This window comes from Pelophylax lessonae (assembly GCF_965119305.1).
Source record: "Pelophylax lessonae genome assembly, chromosome: 3".
NCBI classification, from domain to species: domain Eukaryota; kingdom Metazoa; phylum Chordata; class Amphibia; order Anura; family Ranidae; genus Pelophylax; species Pelophylax lessonae.
In genome coordinates, this window is record NC_138770.1 from 592,721,296 (window position 1) to 592,740,462 (window position 19,167).

Consider the following 19,167-nt stretch of genomic DNA (forward strand, 5'->3'; position numbering starts at 1 on the left):
TGGACAGTGAGGATTACCATAATAAAAATGTCACCTGCCTAATGACTGTGCCCATCTGTCACCATTTATATAAGCCAGGGAGTTCAGATTTCATTTTGAGAAGTTATATTAGGCTTGCGACTAGCTTCTAATCTAAGGATCATGTACATTCAGCAGTACATTAAGTAACGAAGAGGTCAGGATATCAGATTTCTCTGCTCTTGATAACACTTGAAAAAATAATTGATTTCTGCCAAGCACCTGTACCACACACATTCTGTAGAGACAATTAGAAATCCATATAGGAATATCCACCAGGGCTCTTTTGCTTTGTTTTTTTCCTTCAACTTTTAGAAAAAAAATAAAACAAGATTTTCTATATAGAGAGGTGTTTAATGAAGAAATAAAAACTTTCTCAATCAACATTAACTATTTATTATCCTTATGCTGCTAGTCTTAGTAAATAGACAGGAAGGTATATTGTATGTATTTGTTCTAAACCCCCCCCCTTTTTTTTTTTTTTCTTTACTTGCCTCCTGGTTTTGGTCTAGGCATAAATTGTGTCATGACTCCTAAGAGACTTCATCGCAAGTTTTTTTTTTTCCATCTAGAACAGGGGAGGAGAGGCTTTCTTAGCTAAGCACACCCTGCTTCTTGCATACCTGAGCAAGGGGCTGAGGGATACTCCAGGGCCGCTGATAGGTGGGAACCATGGCACACAAGGGGCCCAGACAGCAGGAGGAAAGGTGGAGCAGAGAAGGAACAATGTTCTCTGTGTCTTTCCCCCAGCAACTGATAGCCGGTTTCTCCCCCTCTCCCTGCCAAAGGATTTCAGCTGCTGGATGAGAGACACAGAGGGCTGGAATTAGGGGGTGCTGGAGTGGATTGTGTGGATTTCAGTTCTGTCCCCCTGGTCGGCCACTGCTGAGCTCCTTCCTCTGTCTCAGCTCCTGCCACGCACTCACAGCCGGGACAAGGAAACAGCAGCCTGAAGCAGAGAGAGAAGAGGAAAGAGCAAGGAGGAGGTGCGCTGTGTTGTGCTCTCCCTCTTGTCAGAAGAGCGCTGGTCTATACAGCAAATGAGATGGAATCGCTCTTACTGTAGATCGCATTGCACTGTACACACACACACATCACCCCCTGACCACATTTCCTGCTTCCGGGAGGGTAAGCAGTGCTTGGAGGAGATAGGGAGCGGAGTGTGTACAGTGCAATGCAATCTACAGTAAGAGCGATCCTGTCTCATGTGCTCTATAGAGAAATGCTCTTCTGACAGGAGGGGAGAGCATAACACAGCGCACCACCTCCTGGCTTTTAATTACTTCCCTCTGTAAGTTGGGGGAGGGGGATGGGCGGCTATCTGTGTTGGAAAAAGTAATGGGGATTTTGGGAGGGGCGATATGTGCTAGAAGGAAGAATGAGGGGAGGGGATATGTGCTAAGAGGAGGGTTGGGGGGTTGAACCAGGAGAGGGGATGTTTGAGCCAGGAGAGGGGATGTTTTTGCTAGGATGTGGGGGGATTTGGGTAGGGAGGAATATTTTTTGCTGGTAAGGGTAATTTAGAGGGGGTTGTGCTAGGAGGAAGGATTTGTGGAAATTTGCCCTGGGAGCGGGATTAAAATAAAGAAAATTTGTGCTCGATGGGGGGGGGGGGGGGATTCCGGTGGAATTTGAGCTGGGGGCAGGATTGGGGATGGGGGCAAAGATTTGCACTGGAAGGGGGGAGAATTTTGGCTTGAAGATGGAATTTATGTTTTTATGTATGACACAATGTTTGTGTCCACGCTCGGGGGCCCATCAGGTAGGCTGTACTGGCCCCATGATTTCTAACAGTGGCCCTGGGGATACCAGTAAGTTAGTGCTACATGAATCCTCTACCTTTATACAAGATGGGCGTGGCTAAAATACCAGGGGGTGTATTTACATTTTTTACATTTAACAATATAAAGCATTAAGACATGGATAGGCGAGTTTGCTTTGAATAGTAAACATTAGGTAAATAGCGTTTTCAGTTTGTGGTCCTCAGATACAGTTGTGTTGCTTTATTAATAAAATGTCATCTTATTTTGTTACTATTTAGCATCAGTAGTACGGCTGGCCAGAGACAGACAGATGTAGTACCTGAACCTGTCCTCTAATGGACAGGGATGAAGAACACGTAGTTAAATTATATGTACATCTTTATCATGAAGTTCTCCTATTTGCTCCTTTTTGGCCTTTTAAATAAAAAAATGTTAAGTTTATTTATTTTTTTCCTCTTGTGAGCGGATAACTTCTCTTGTTCTCTGCCTATGCTGACTTTTCTTCCAAATTAGCTTTGCTCCCACTGTGGACTACAGAACAGCTCCTCCAAAATATGAAGAGGAGGAGGGGGGTATCCTGCAGTCCTATGTCTTTGTCCTAGTCTGCCATTATGGCTCTCTTTATGTTCAGTAAACATTGTCCTCTTAAGTCAGAAGAGTGTTACTAGCAGGATCACAGATGAAATAAAAGAACCTGGCCTAAAAAGAAAAGAAAAACCGTGCAGTCACCATATCGAAGGACTGGTAAATTGCAGTATAACATGTTTGCTCTTTGGGATTAGACACCTTTATTTTCACACTGAGAACTGAGAAGGATCTGTCAGGTTACATAGAGTAGAAAACCTCAGTGTGTCATAATGAACATTGTCTGTCAAAAGTCCTTGATATAGTACCCTACAATAACCTTCATTTTAACCCTATCTTTACCGCAGGTGTTGCATAGGGTCATTAAATAAGGTATTGTACTGTATGACTTTAGATGGAACTATTCCATAACACTCAAACCACTTTTATACTGCCAACATTATCCCAGATGGCAAGCATTTGAGATGCAAGTTTAAAAATGACTTGCTAAGCTATTGCTAGACTTGCCAGGTTTCACAATTGCAGCAAGTCTGCCTCCATGCCTTCAGATCAACTTTCTTCGCAAACATTCTGCAAGTCTGCTGCAAGTTCTGGTTCAGTTATGTTGTGCAATAGTCATCCCACCACAGGGGTCACTGTGACTTGCAGAGCTCTTGCTGTAGACTCACCACTGCAACTTTGCTCTTGCTAGAGACTTGCCATTCAAATTTTCTACAAATTGGAAAAGTGTCAACTAGAACTTGTGCTTCAAGTGTTCTGCAGTTGCCAGTTAAAATGTGCAGCAAGTTACCAAGACTTACAATTCAACACTGCCGCAAATTTGTGGCAAGTCATCCTTGCTATCTGGGCATGGTGAGGATGTAGATAATTTTTTTGTATTTGTCATTTTCATAACTAGGGGTTACAATCTTATGATTCTTCTTTTTACTTATCTACATATAAAATATTTTATTAGAATATGTCATATTAACAATGTTTGGCCAGTGGGTGGAGCGGTGTAGAATTTTTTTTTTTTTGCAATTTTTTACTTCTATGCTCTTAAGAGTGTAACGGATTGCCTGCCATATAGCTCTATTCTAGAGAAGACAAACAAGTGAAGGAGTCAGAGCAGGGACGCGCAATCTCACCGGTCTCTAGTTCATAGATTGCTTTATGAAGCATCAATCAGAGAGGGAGAGGAAGACAGGCAACAAGTGGGCTCAGAGAAGCACCCTGTAATAAACAGATTTTTTTTTTTTAATGAAAATTAGAAAAGTCACATAAAAGAACAACATATAAACTTGTAAACATTAAAAAAAAAAAAGGTTCAACTAAATTACCAAAATTCATGACCAGTTCCCTAGAAATATCCTCAGTGCCAATGTTAATACTCATCTTGAGAAATAAAAAAATATGTATTTAACTTAAATATTCCAACATGCTCAAACACCAATAGGCAAAGCATGGTTGTGAATTAGGTGCCTCTGACAATTCCTCACTATCAATTGATCTATCATCATTATAGGATGCAAGGCATCTAATGTCTATGGGCACCTATCATTATTAATGGAAAGATTTTTCTGTTCTTATCCTAAAATGAAATGCAGCTCAATTTACTAAGCACATCGCCTTTAATCTGCTTTGCTAATTGGATGAGAAAGATGGTAATTAACCATGTCAAACATGATATTAAATCTGCAGATCAAATAAGACGTCCATCCCTCATTTTCCGACCTGTTCCTAGTAACGTATACGACTAGCTTGTGACGCGGGTGATCAATATAATCAACAGGGACATCACCAAGGACAAACTTTTCACAGTGAGTGGCACTTAGCTACATTGTGCACATGTGATATAATCGAACTGCCTAAGGGCTCATCTAGTTGGGATTTTTTTCTACCGAGTGAACATGGTGGACCTCTGACAGATAGGAAAAGCTGGTATGTCCTCGTTTTTCATGTGTCAATATAAGCCTCCAACAAGCTGTACGATTTCTAAATGTGATGAATGTAATATTCAAGTTATACTATTTCTAGATGTGATGAATGTAATAATCAGGTTTAAAGTCTACAAAGTCTGAAGCTAAATGAAAAAAAAAATCTAGTAAAAAGGATATGTATACTGTGTGTATTAACACATGACCATAATGAACCTCAACCTGACACAGTTGGAAAGTTCAGGGATGCACAATATTCAATGCATTAATATGTAACATTTTTTCTGTTCAGAGCTAAAAACATATTTTGATAACCTTTCTCCCCACCTTATTTAATTTAGTGAATATGAAGTAATTCCTATCAATGATTCATATATACTAATTGGAGAAGGATTCCAGCTTACAACTATTCTGCACAAATTACTTGAAGAGCATGGAGATCAGAATACATAGTCTTCAGAGCCCCCCTGTCCTAGCTGGCTTTTTTGGATATGCACAGCTCACCCAAAAGTATGCATGCAGTGGATGACCGGTACACTGATCAGCCACCACGTTATGATCACAAACAGGTTAAGTGAGTAACATTGAGTAACTTGTTACAATGGCATCTGAAGGTTGGCAGGATATATTGAGCAGCAAGTAAATTTGTTGTCAATGAAGTTGATGTGTTGAAAGCAGAAAAAAAATGGGCATCACAGTTTATTGTGCCTGGGGCTGCATAGCCGCAGACTGGTCAGAGCGACCAGGCTGACCAATGTCTACAGCCAAAAGTGACTACAATGGGCATTTGAGCTTCAGAGAAAGACCACGGAGCAATGGAAGAAGGTGACCTGGTCTGATGAATCATGTTTTCTTTTACATCATATGGATGGCAGGGTGTGTGTGTGACGCTTACCTCTAGAAGAGATGGCACCAGGATGCAGTAGGGGAAGAAGGGAGCCCAGCAGAGGCAGCTTGATGCTTTGGGAAATGTTCTGCTGGGAATCCTTGGGTCCTGCAATTCATGTGGATATTACTTGACACGTACCACCTAACTAAACGTTTTTGCTGACCAATGTATGTACACCCCTTCATGGAAATTATATTTCCTGATGGCCGTTTTCTCTTTCAGGATATTGCACCCTGCCACACTGCAAAAATAGTTCAAGAATAGTTTGAGTAACACCACAATCAGTAAGATTTTTTACTCGGCCTCCAAATCCTCCAGATCTCATTCCAATCAAGCATCTGTGGGATACGAGGGAAAAACAAGTCCAAGCCATGGAAGTCCCGCCTCAGAAGTTACAGGATTTAAAGGATCTGCTACTGATGGCTTGGTGTCAGATACCACAGCATATCCTTAGGTCCCATTCATTCATTAGTGGGAATACATGTTCCTGCTTGTGGTTTTTTTTTTTTATACATTTTGGTCTCGTTTCTGCATATCCCACATGAGGCAGTCTGTTCACTTGAACCTGCTGCCCTACATACAACAAACGTGTCAAAGAAGCTCCTGCACCTTTTGACTGACGAGCTTCAAGCTTTTTTTTTCATGTACATTTTCCTGCAATTTGTGCACATTGTTTTGCGGGACAGTTGCAGCAAAATCACACCACGTTTTGTCACCATTTTAGTGCAATTTGGAATCACAGAATAGATTTCAAGTTGCTGTGTCATTAGGGCCTCAGAGGTCTAGTGACATCCATGCCACGATGTGCTGGGACTATTTGGGGACAAAAGGCAGAGTTATGGTGGCAAAAGGAGGACCTACTCAGTACTAGGTGGGTAATTATAACTTTATGGCTGATTAGTGTATATTAAATGTTAATTTGTAAAATAAAGATGCTATATAGCAAACACTGATACCTTATATAAGACAACGGTTTAAAACTTAAAAAAAAAAACTTTGTTTAAAATTAAAATATATAAATAAATTTTTTGGCCAAAAACAAAGTTATTTCCATTTAAAACCTACTATACCAAAAAACAATGGAATCATACTATAATAAAATGATAGTCTTACCATCTTCAGCTCTGCAAAAGAAACCTCTAGAGAATACCATTTGGGATATTGGACATTTATACAAACTTACTGTGTAGCTTGTTGTTTTTTAATTAGACACTGAGGGCAAAGCAAGACAAACCACCCTAAACTTTACAAATTATCCATTTTACAAATGTATCCATTATTGTTATTAGAATTGATTTACAAAAACATTTTATGACAGTTATGTAGAGCACTTCCTCAAAATGTGAAGCAAGTTATGTAGAAGATATAAAGCACAAGCAGATAAATTGATCACAAAACTTAACTTATTAAAGATAAAAATTTCAAGGGACAGAAGATGAGCACCGAAAAAATATAATCTACACATATACAGTTACATAGTTAGTCAGGTTGAAAAAAGACAAGTCCATCTGATTCAACCAAAAAAAAAAAAAACAGTATTGAAGACCCAACCATACAATCCCATATACACAATCCTATACCCGCTGTTGATCCAGAGGAAGGCAAAAATAAACCCCAGCAAAGCATGATCCAATTTGCTACAGCAGGGAAAAAAATTCCTTCCTGATCCCCCGAGAGGCAATCGGATATTCCCTGGATCAACTTTACCTAAAAAAAATTTTAGTACCCATTTATATTATGTACTCCTAGGAAAGAATCCAGACCTTTTTCAAAGCAATCTAGCGAGCTAGCCAGGACCACCTCTGGAGGGAGTCTATTCCACATTTTCACAGCTCTTACGGTGAAGAAACCTTTCCGTATTTGGAGACGAAATCGGTTTTCCTCTAGACATAAAGAGTGCCCCCTTGTCCTCTGTGTTGACCTTAAAGTGAAAAACTCAACACCAAGTTCACTATATGGACCCCTTATGTATGTATACATGTTGATCATATCCCCCCTTAATCTCCTATTCTCAAGAGAGAATAAATTAAGTTCCTCTAATCTTCTTCTACAGTATAAATCTGTGGAGTAGACACTGGCCAAATCTCGTGAGTTAGTATCCTAAATTTAGGACCACCGAGATAGCACATAGACAAATGTAGGAAGGCAGAAAAACTAAGACCAGGCATTTCCAGACTGTACTAAACTACAAGATACTCCGGATCCAAAAACCACAATTATTAGCACCCTAATAAAATGTGATTTGGGGTGTGAGAAAAGTAATCAAGTGAAGTTGTGCAAACAACCAATGTATTGTTTTCTATACAGTACACGTTCTATATAGTTACCACTTATACTGTATAGTTTACTAAAGTTTCTCTTCATAGCAGACCTTTACCTTCTCATCAGAATGCACAACTGTATGCTGTGAAATTATCTAAACTTTGTATTTTTTTTTAGAACTTTTTTGCTTTTACTTAACTTATTCTGTCCATTTCCTGGTTTCCCTGAAAGGCAATGGTGACATTGCACAGATGCCCCCTGGGAAGGCAACAAAAGCAACATCACCAATGCCTTAGGGGAGTTCTTTCTAACTGTAAGTTTTTTAGTTTTTGTTCTAGCTTAGTGTAATGTTGTATGGCGCATGTGCAACATGAAATCACATTATTTTCTTCCTTCTCTGCTGGCCTAATGATGGACTTTTTTTTATGGAGGTGAAGTTTAGTGACCAGCAAGGGACATGAGAGCTGAGACTTGGGAATCAATGGGAGAACCTGATAGATGAATACTCCTAACTTTGTTAGTTTAGTTAGTAGAGTGTATATTAGGTAGTGTGGGGTAAAGCATACTAAATCCACTTCCTCAGAACCAGGGTGACTCTCGCTTCGGCACTGAATATCAACTTGATGCTATTTCCTGCCTTTCTGTAAGTACTTCTGCAACTGAACACAACTGCATAAATCATAGCGTCTACAGTATATTAACACATTTGACTCTATTTAAGTTATAAACCTCAAGAATTATAATATATTTAAGATCAAATATCTTGTTTGTTTTACTTTGAAGGAGGGATTTATTATTCTTCCTTCTTGAATTCGGGTGAATCCTATAGATTAAGCCTGTCCCAGGATGAAATGCATCCGACTGGGTTATGCTCTCTACAGGCAGGACAACTGGATGTGCATGTAAAGCTGAAAACCGCTTTTTGAAGCAAGTGATGTCACTGGAGTGTGGCCTTTGCGTACTAGCAGTGGTTAGTGTACGGAATGGCTCCTGGAGGCTAGTGTACGGAATGGCTCCTGGAGGTTAGTGTACGGAATGGCTCCTGGAGGTTAGTGTACAGAATGGCTCCTGGAGGTTAGTGTACAGAATGGCTCCTGGAGGTTAGTGTACGGAATGGCTCCTGGAGGTTAGTGTACGGAATGGCTCCTGTAGGTTAGTGTACGGAATGGCTCCTGGAGGTTAGTGTACGGAATGGCTCCTGGAGGTTAGTGTACGGAATGGCTCCTGGAGGTTAGTGTACGGAATGGCTCCTGGAGGTTAGTGTACGGAATGGCTCCTGGAGGTTAGTGTGCGGAATGGCTCCTGGGCAGGCACCTGGCATGCCCACAGCTGAAGAAAGGTTGGAGCAGTGCAGCTCCCTGTGGACTCTACTTTGAAGAGATGTTGCTAAACAACCACTTATCTGTTGGTAGCAGGATCCCATTTGAAGACCATCATGCGCCTGATCTTCTGATCATTAAATGTAGGAGTAGATTCCTGCCACCCTCCCAGCCTATTCCAGTTCTCCAGCACTATAAAAGGTGCCACACACAGCTTCTGCAGCTGGATCTCAGCTGCCAAATTTCTAATGTTTGCTGTAAGGTAAAGCCTACATTATGCCTTGAAGCTTGTGGCCTATTCCAATGCTCTAGCATTCTCACTATTGTCTCTTAGATAAACACTTGAATGTTTATTTCAATAAAAAAACTGCCTCGTCTCTCCTTATAATGCTGCCTAATCAAGCTGCTTAATTACTGTCCAGTCACTAAACAACATTTGCAGCTATTGATAATACACTCAATTTTATATTGTCTCTTTCTCTTTTTATTTGTTGTCTATTCAAGTGCTTGCATACGGTCTTGGAACTAGCTGGTTTCTAACATACACATACCTGAAGTTTATATTTTAAATATTTTAAGAATAACTGGAGATACAGGGATGAGAGGGGATAAAGGGAACATTGAGATGTGGTTTTTAAGTGTTTTTGCACACTCTGTTTTGATATTTTATTAAACTTTTAAGTAAAACGCTGTGTGGTACTGGGGAAAAAAGAAGCTTACAAAACGATTCTAAGGCTGCATTCACATGTCAGCGTTTGGATCGCGGGCAGAACCGCCGCGGTTCCGCCCGCGATCCGGAGATTATTGCAAATCGCGGGACGCCTAGCGTTGCCCGTTGATTTGCAATAGCCCCCCAAACGCCGAGCGATGTTGCCGCGATTTCCGCCTGCCGAATCGCGGCAACATCGCGCAAACAAAATCGCGGGACGCAATATGCTCCAAAGAAGCTCTTGTACTTCTTTGGAGCGTATTGCGTCCCGCGATTTTGTTTGCGCGATGTTGCCGCGATTCGGCAGGCGGAAATCGCGGCAACATCGCTCGGCGTTTGGGGGGCTATTGCAAATCAACGGGCAACGCTAGGCGTCCCGCGATTTGCAATAATCTCCGGATCGCGGGCGGAACCGCGGCGGTTCTGCCCGCGATCCAAACGCTGACATGTGAATGCAGCCTTAGAATCGTTTTGTAAGCTTCTTTTTTCCCCAGTACCACACAGCGTTTTACTTAAAAGTTTAATAAAATATCAAAACAGAGTGTGCAAAAACACTTAAAAACCACATCTCAATGTTCCCTTTATCCCCTCTCATCCCTGTATCTCCAGTTATTCTTAAAATATTTAAAATATAAACTTCAGGTATGTGTATGTTAGAAACCAGCTAGTTCCAAGACCGTATGCAAGCACTTGAATAGACAACAAATAAAAAGAGAAAGAGACAATATAAAATTGAGTGTATTATCAATAGCTGCAAATGTTGTTTAGTGACTGGACAGTAATTAAGCAGCTTGATTAGGCAGCATTATAAGGAGAGACGAGGCAGTTTTTTTATTGAAATAAACATTCAAGTGTTTATCTAAGAGACAATAGTGAGAATGCTAGAGCATTGGAATTGACAATGTTTAATATTAAGATTTACACACACACACACACACACACACACACACACACTTTGACTTCAGTGGAGTCCACTGAAAAGTTAAGGTTTTGTGGATTTGAAGCAGGATTTAACATCACACACACAAGCTGGTTCACTCATCCCTAATAAATAAACCTAAAGAAAGATTTGCAGAGATTACATTCAGCTATACAGATAACCTTAATCATCCAAACTAGATAAAAATCATACCTATAGATCCCATTTGATCTCTTAGCGTGCAAAAATTATATGAAAATGCTATGAAAATTGTACTGATTAAAAATGCTAAAATAAGTATTTTCCTCTGAAGATGTCCAAATAAAGCCTAGGCAGTTTTCGGCTGTGCCTTGTATTTAGCTGGGAGAATCCCAGGATACAAGTTCTCACTCTCCATGGGGGTTCTGATAGGGGTGCCTAGGATAAGCACAAAGACCTGCAGAAGGCATTAGTGGCAAGAGCTGAGCTTTTTAACAGCTGTACTGACAATGTAAACAAACACAATAAAAATACGACTGCAGAATTCTACACTCTATTTGTTGAAACTGTGACAAAATTGACATCCCAGGCAAGATTTTCTGCTTCAGATGTGCTAATTGCTACACTTCACTGTCATATGACATTGTTGTAAAAACTGCTCCTGAGTAATAAATGTCTGGAGCTTATTGATAATACAATGTCAGCAGAAAAAATTATTTTTCTTTTTTTTTTTGCATTTAAGTTACATAAATAATTGGGTGGGTAAAAAAAAAAAAAAAAATACACTTTGTAAAAGTAGTACCAACTAGTGTTGAGCGAACACGGACTGTATTATTCGTGTTCGTACCGAATAATTGGATTTTTTGTACCCGAACACGGACACGGACACTTTACTGTATGTTCGGGTAAAAATCCGTGTTCGGTCGTTTTATTTCCGGGTTTTGCATGCTTTGGCGCTCTTTTCATGGCGGGCTTTCAACAGCCAATCAACAATCGTTTAACTGGTGTGCCTTAAGCCATCCCAGCCATGCCTGCAAATGTCTCAGTAGCTGTGATTGGCCGTCTGAAGCATGTGACCAAGTCTTTATAAGTTCGAGGCAGCCGCAGCGGCGTCATTATGCTGCTTAGATTCAGGGACAGAGCACACATCAACGTGCTGGCTGCTGATTAGGGAAAGATAGGCAGGAAAAAACCATTTGTGTCCGGATAGAATTGAGGGACAGGTCGGAGTGTTTAGGCAGGGCGAGTTGTAGGCATTTTAGGGATAGAGTCTGCTGAATTATATAGGGTCAGTGTCTTCTACAAACTACAATCGATATTGCTGTGTGGGGGGTGGGGTCTGCACTCAATCCTGATCTACGATCTCTTCTCAATCCTGTTAGGGACAGAGTCTGCTGAATTTTAGGGAAACTGTGTTCTACAAACTACAATCGATATTGCTGTGTGGTGTGGGATTGGAGATAGGCAGGTGTCAGTGATCCACATCCATTTTTCTGTGTGTGAGCTGCAGTGAACACAATCTTTTTGGGCTGCAGTGAACACAATCTTTTTGGGCTGCAGTGAACACAATCTTTTTGGGCTGCAGTGAACACAATCTTTTTGGGCTGCAGTGAACACAATCTTTTTGGGCTGCAGTGAACACAATCTTTTTGGGGTGCAGTGAACAAAATCTTTTTGGGGTGCAGTGAACACAATCCTTTTTGGTGTGCAGTGAACACAATCTTTGTGGGGTGCAGTGAACAAAATCCTTTGTGGGGTGCAGTGAACACAATCTTTTTGGGGTGCAGTGAACAAAATCCTTTTTGGGGTGCAGTGAACAACATCCTTTTTGGGGTGCAGTGAACACAATCTTTTTGGGGTGCAGTGAACAAAATCCTTTGTGGGGTGCAGTGAACACAATCTTTTTGGGGTGCAGTGAACACAATCTTTTTGGGGTGGAGTGAACAACATCCTTTTTGGGGTGCAGTGAACAAAATCCTTTTTGGGGTGCAGTGAACAAAATCATTTTTGGGGTGCAGTGAACACAATCTTTTTGGGGTGCAGTGAACACAATCTTTGTGGGGTGCAGTGAACACAATCTTTTTGGGGTGGAGTGAACAACATCCTTTTTGGGGTGCAGTGAACAACATCCTTTTTGGGGTGCAGTGAACACAATCTTTTTGGGGTGCAGTGAACACAATCTTTGTGGGGTACAGTGAACAGAATCTTTGTGGGGTGCAGTGAACACAATCTTTGGGGGGTACAGTGAACACAATCTTTGTGAGGTGCAGTGAACACAATCTTTGTGGGGTGCAGTGAACACAATCATTGTGGGGTGCAGTGAACTCAATCTTTGTGGGGTACAGTGAACACAATCTCATACTGAAGGTTTGAGGGTGCTGCCTGTTCCATACTCCCCCTACTCCTCATCTAGCCTTTTAGGGGTACAAACAATAGTAATTGGGGCCTAGTGTGGTTGTGTACGTGTGATATACATACACTTTTTTGGGATCATATTTTCTATTCCGCTATTTAATCAAAAACCTTTGGGGATCAGTTAAATTGGGGGATAGTCTGTGTTGGTACGTGTGAGAGAGATCCACCTTTCCAAGTTGTTGGGGTTCATCTCATACTTCTGAAGGTTTGAGGGTGCTGCCTGTTCCATACTCCCCCTACTCCTAGCCTTTTAGGGGTACAAACAATAGTAATTGGGGCCTAGTGTGGTTGTGTACGTGTGATATACATACACTTTTTTGGGATCATATTTTCTATTCCGCTATTTAATCAAAAACCTTTGGGGATCAGTTAAATTGGGGGATAGTCTGTGTTGGTACGTGTGAGAGAGATCCACCTTTCCAAGTTGTTGGGGTTCATCTCATACTTCTGAAGGTTTGAGGGTGCTGCCTGTTCCATACTCCCCCTACTCCTAGCCTTTTAGGGGTACAAACAATAGTAATTGGGGCCTAGTGTGGTTGTGTACGTGTGATATACATACACTTTTTTGGGATCATATTTTCTATTCCGCTATTTAATCAAAAACCTTTGGGGATCAGTTAAATTGGGGGATAGTCTGTGTTGGTACGTGTGAGAGAGATCCACCTTTCCAAGTTGTTGGGGTTCATCTCATACTTCTGAAGGTTTGAGGGTGCTGCCTGTTCCATACTCCCCCTACTCCTAGCCTTTTAGGGGTACAAACAATAGTAATTGGGGCCTAGTGTGGTTGTGTACGTGTGATATACATACACTTTTTTGGGATCATATTTTCTATTCCGCTATTTAATCAAAAACCTTTGGGGATCAGTTAAATTGGGGGATAGTCTGTGTTGGTACGTGTGAGAGAGATCCACCTTTCCAAGTTGTTGGGGTTCATCTCATACTTCTGAAGGTTTGAGGGTGCTGCCTGTTCCATACTCCCCCTACTCCTAGCCTTTTAGGGGTACAAACAATAGTAATTGGGGCCTAGTGTGGTTGTGTACGTGTGATATACATACACTTTTTTGGGATCATATTTTCTATTCCGCTATTTAATCAAAAACCTTTGGGGATCAGTTAAATTGGGGGATAGTCTGTGTTGGTACGTGTGAGAGAGATCCACCTTTCCAAGTTGTTGGGGTTCATCTCATACTTCTGAAGGTTTGAGGGTGCTGCCTGTTCCATACTCCCCCTACTCCTAGCCTTTTAGGGGTACAAACAATAGTAATTGGGGCCTAGTGTGGTTGTGTACGTGTGATATACATACACTTTTTTGGGATCATATTTTCTATTCCGCTATTTAATCAAAAACCTTTGGGGATCAGTTAAATTGGGGGATAGTCTGTGTTGGTACGTGTGAGAGAGATCCACCTTTCCAAGTTGTTGAGGTTCATCTCATACTTCTGAAGGTTTGAGGGTGCTGCCTGTTCCATACTCCCCCTACTCCTAGCCTTTTAGGGGTACAAACAATAGTAATTGGGGCCTAGTGTGGTTGTGTACGTGTGATATACATACACTTTTTTGGGATCATATTTTCTATTCCGCTATTTAATCAAAAACCTTTGGGGATCAGTTAAATTGGGGGATAGTCTGTGTTGGTACGTGTGAGAGAGATCCACCTTTCCAAGTTGTTGGGGTTCATCTCATACTTCTGAAGGTTTGAGGGTGCTGCCTGTTCCATACTCCCCCTACTCCTAGCCTTTTAGGGGTACAAACAATAGTAATTGGGGCCTAGTGTGGTTGTGTACGTGTGATATACATACACTTTTTTGGGATCATATTTTCTATTCCGCTATTTAATCAAAAACCTTTGGGGATCAGTTAAATTGGGGGATAGTCTGTGTTGGTACGTGTGAGAGAGATCCACCTTTCCAAGTTGTTGGGGTTCATCTCATACTTCTGAAGGTTTGAGGGTGCTGCCTGTTCCATACTCCCCCTACTCCTAGCCTTTTAGGGGTACAAACAATAGTAATTGGGGCCTAGTGTGGTTGTGTACGTGTGATATACATACACTTTTTTGGGATCATATTTTCTATTCCGCTATTTAATCAAAAACCTTTGGGGATCAGTTAAATTGGGGGATAGTCTGTGTTGGTACGTGTGAGAGAGATCCACCTTTCCAAGTTGTTGGGGTTCATCTCATACTTCTGAAGGTTTGAGGGTGCTGCCTGTTCCATACTCCCCCTACTCCTAGCCTTTTAGGGGTACAAACAATAGTAATTGGGGCCTAGTGTGGTTGTGTACGTGTGATATACATACACTTTTTTGGGATCATATTTTCTATTCCGCTATTTAATCAAAAACCTTTGGGGATCAGTTAAATTGGGGGATAGTCTGTGTTGGTACGTGTGAGAGAGATCCACCTTTCCAAGTTGTTGGGGTTCATCTCATACTTCTGAAGGTTTGAGGGTGCTGCCTGTTCCATACTCCCCCTACTCCTAGCCTTTTAGGGGTACAAACAATAGTAATTGGGGCCTAGTGTGGTTGTGTACGTGTGATATACATACACTTTTTTGGGATCATATTTTCTATTCCGCTATTTAATCAAAAACCTTTGGGGATCAGTTAAATTGGGGGATAGTCTGTGTTGGTACGTGTGAGAGAGATCCACCTTTCCAAGTTGTTGAGGTTCATCTCATACTTCTGAAGGTTTGAGGGTGCTGCCTGTTCCATACTCCCCCTACTCCTAGCCTTTTAGGGGTACAAACAATAGTAATTGGGGCCTAGTGTGGTTGTGTACGTGTGATATACATACACTTTTTTGGGATCATATTTTCTATTCCGCTATTTAATCAAAAACCTTTGGGGATCAGTTAAATTGGGGGATAGTCTGTGTTGGTACGTGTGAGAGAGATCCACCTTTCCAAGTTGTTGGGGTTCATCTCATACTTCTGAAGGTTTGAGGGTGCTGCCTGTTCCATACCCCCCCTACTCCTAGCCTTTTAGGGGTACAAACAATAGTAATTGGGGCCTAGTGTGGTTGTGTACGTGTGATATACATACACTTTTTTGGGATCATATTTTCTATTCCGCTATTTAATCAAAAACCTTTGGGGATCAGTTAAATTGGGGGATAGTCTGTGTTGGTACGTGTGAGAGAGATCCACCTTTCCAAGTTGTTGGGGTTCATCTCATACTTCTGAAGGTTTGAGGGTGCTGCCTGTTCCATACCCCCCCTACTCCTAGCCTTTTAGGGGTACAAACAATAGTAATTGGGGCCTAGTGTGGTTGTGTACGTGTGATATACATACACTTTTTTGGGATCATATTTTCTATTCCGCTATTTAATCAAAAACCTTTGGGGATCAGTTAAATTGGGGGATAGTCTGTGTTGGTACGTGTGAGAGAGATCCACCTTTCCAAGTTGTTGGGGTTCATCTCATACTTCTGAAGGTTTGAGGGTGCTGCCTGTTCCATACTCCCCCTACTCCTAGCCTTTTAGGGGTACAAACAATAGTAATTGGGGCCTAGTGTGGTTGTGTACGTGTGATATACATACACTTTTTTGGGATCATATTTTCTATTCCGCTATTTAATCAAAAACCTTTGGGGATCAGTTAAATTGGGGGATAGTCTGTGTTGGTACGTGTGAGAGAGATCCACCTTTCCAAGTTGTTGGGGTTCATCTCATACTTCTGAAGGTTTGAGGGTGCTGCCTGTTCCATACCCCCCCTACTCCTCATCTAGCCTTTTAGGGGTACAAACAATAGTAATTGGGGCCTAGTGTGGTTGTGTACGTGCGAGATACATACACTTTTTTTGATCATATTTCCTATTCCGCTATTCAATAAAAACCTTTGAGGATCAATTGAATTGCGGGATAGTCTGTGTCGGTACGTGTGAGAGAGATCCACCTTTCCAAGTTGTTGGGGTTCATCTCATACTTCTGAAGGTTTGAGGGTGCTGCCTGTTCCATACCCCCCCTACTCCTCATCTAGCCTTTTAGGGGTACAAACAATAGTAATTGGGGCCTAGTGTGGTTGTGTACGTGCGAGATACATACACTTTTTTTGATCATATTTCCTATTCCGCTATTCAATAAAAACCTTTGAGGATCAATTGAATTGCGGGATAGTCTGTGTCGGTACGTGTGAGAGAGATCCACCTTTCCAAGTTGTTGGGGTTCATCTCATACTTCTGAAGGTTTGAGGGTGCTGCCTGTTCCATACCCCCCCTACTCCTCATCTAGCCTTTTAGGGGTACAAACAATAGTAATTGGGGCCTAGTGTGGTTGTGTACGTGCGAGATACATACACTTTTTTTGATCATATTTCCTATTCCGCTATTCAATAAAAACCTTTGAGGATCAATTGAATTGCGGGATAGTCTGTGTCGGTACGTGTGAGAGAGATCCACCTTTCCAAGTTGTTGGGGTTCATCTCATACTTCTGAAGGTTTGAGGGTGCTGCCTGTTCCATACCCCCCCTACTCCTCATCTAGCCTTTTAGGGGTACAAACAATAGTAATTGGGGCCTAGTGTGGTTGTGTACGTGCGAGATACATACACTTTTTTTGATCATATTTCCTATTCCGCTATTCAATAAAAACCTTTGAGGATCAATTGAATTGCGGGATAGTCTGTGTCGGTACGTGTGAGAGAGATCCACCTTTCCAAGTTGTTGGGGTTCATCTCATACTTCTGAAGGTTTGAGGGTGCTGCCTGTTCCATACTCCCCCTACTCCTCATCTAGCCTTTTAGGGGTACAAACAATAGTAATTGGGGCCTAGTGTGGTTGTGTACGTGTGATATACATACACTTTTTTTGGATCATATTTTCTATTCCGCTATTCAATAAAAACCTTTCTAGGGCAAGATCTTAAATTACAGAAATATGAGGAGACCGTCAAATAAGGGCCGTGGCCTGGGTCGTGGTGCTGCTGGTAGAGCTCCTGTTGCAAGGAGAGGACATGGTCGATCTGTGCCAGCTACACGCACAAGTGAAACACCTTCCTCAAGTGTGAGTAGGCGACAGAACCTGCATCAGTATTTGGTAGGGCATCAAACGCCCCTAGAAGTGATGAGGCCAGAACAAGTTGAGGCGATAGTAGATTGGTTTGCTGCTGACAGTGCCTCCAGTTCCTTCACATTGTCTCCCACCCAGTCTACTGCAGAAAGGTCAGAGTTGGCACCTGCAGCCAATGTCCAACCGTCTTTCACCTCACCCCCTTGCAAATCAGGCCAGCAGTCTGAGCCCCAAGCCATACAGCAGTCTCTTATTCTTTTTGAGGACTCTGTCAGCAGGGTTTCCCAGGGCCATCCACCTAGCCCTGCCCCAGAAGTGGAAGAGATTGAGTGCAGCGATGCCCAACCACTTATTTCTCAAGATGAGTACATGCAAGGATCATCGCAGCACGTCTCCGATGATGACGAAACGCAGGTGCCAACTGCTGCGGCGTTCAGCATTGTGGAGACCGACAAGGAGGGCAGGGGTGAAGACTGGGTGGAAGATGATGTGGAGGACGATGAGGTCCTCGACCCCACATGGAATGAACGTCATGCAGGTGAACTGAGTAGTTTGGAGGAAGAGGCGGTGGTCGCACAGAGCCACCAGCACAGCAGAAGAGGGAGCAGGGTGCAGAAGCGGAGCGGCCGTGCCCTAGACACTACGCCCGCTACTGCCCAACGCAGCAAGGGAACGAGCGCACCAAAGTCAGCTCAAAGGAGTTCTCTAGCGTGGAAGTTCTTTAGAAAATGTGCTGATGACAGGACACAAGTGGTTTGCACCCTGTGCAATCAGAGCTTGAAGCGAGGCATGAACCTTCTCAACCTGAGCACAACCTGCATGATCAGGCATCTAAGTGCAAAGCACGAGCTGCAGTGGAGTACACACCTTCAAAACCAAGAAACGTCTCTGGCTCATCCTGCTTCCTCTTCTGCTGCAGTCTCGGCCGCTCCAGCCACATCTGTAGTGATACCGGCACCTGCCACCCCGCAAACAGACGATCTGTCAGCAACACCACCACCTGGGTCACCAACAACCATCTCCACAATGTCCCGTGGAAGCGTTCAGCTTTCCATCTCCCAAACACTTGAGAGGAAGAGGAAGTACCCCCCTACCCACCCGCGATCCCTGGCCCTGAATGCCAGCATTTCAAAATTATTGGCCTTTGAAATGCTGTCATTCCGTCTGGTGGAGACGCACAGTTTTAAAAACCTTATGTCGGTGGCTGTCCCACAGTACGTCGTGCCCAGCCGCCACTACTTTTCCAGGCAAGCCATCCCTTCCCTGCACAACCAAGTGGGGGAAAAAATCAGGTGTGCACTGCGCAACGCCATCTGTGCCAAGGTCCACCTAACTACGGATACGTGGACCAGTAAGCACGGTCAGGGGCGTTATATCTCCCTAACGGCACACT

General features: G+C 42.5%; 1 protein-coding gene across 1 annotated transcript in view; it reads right to left on the bottom strand.

Annotated features, from left to right (window-relative positions):
• MACROD2 (mono-ADP ribosylhydrolase 2) overlaps positions 1-19,167 on the bottom strand; it is a gene marked incomplete at its 3' end in the record, with an annotated part of 3,247,744 nt that overhangs the window by 2,212,343 nt on the left and 1,016,234 nt on the right.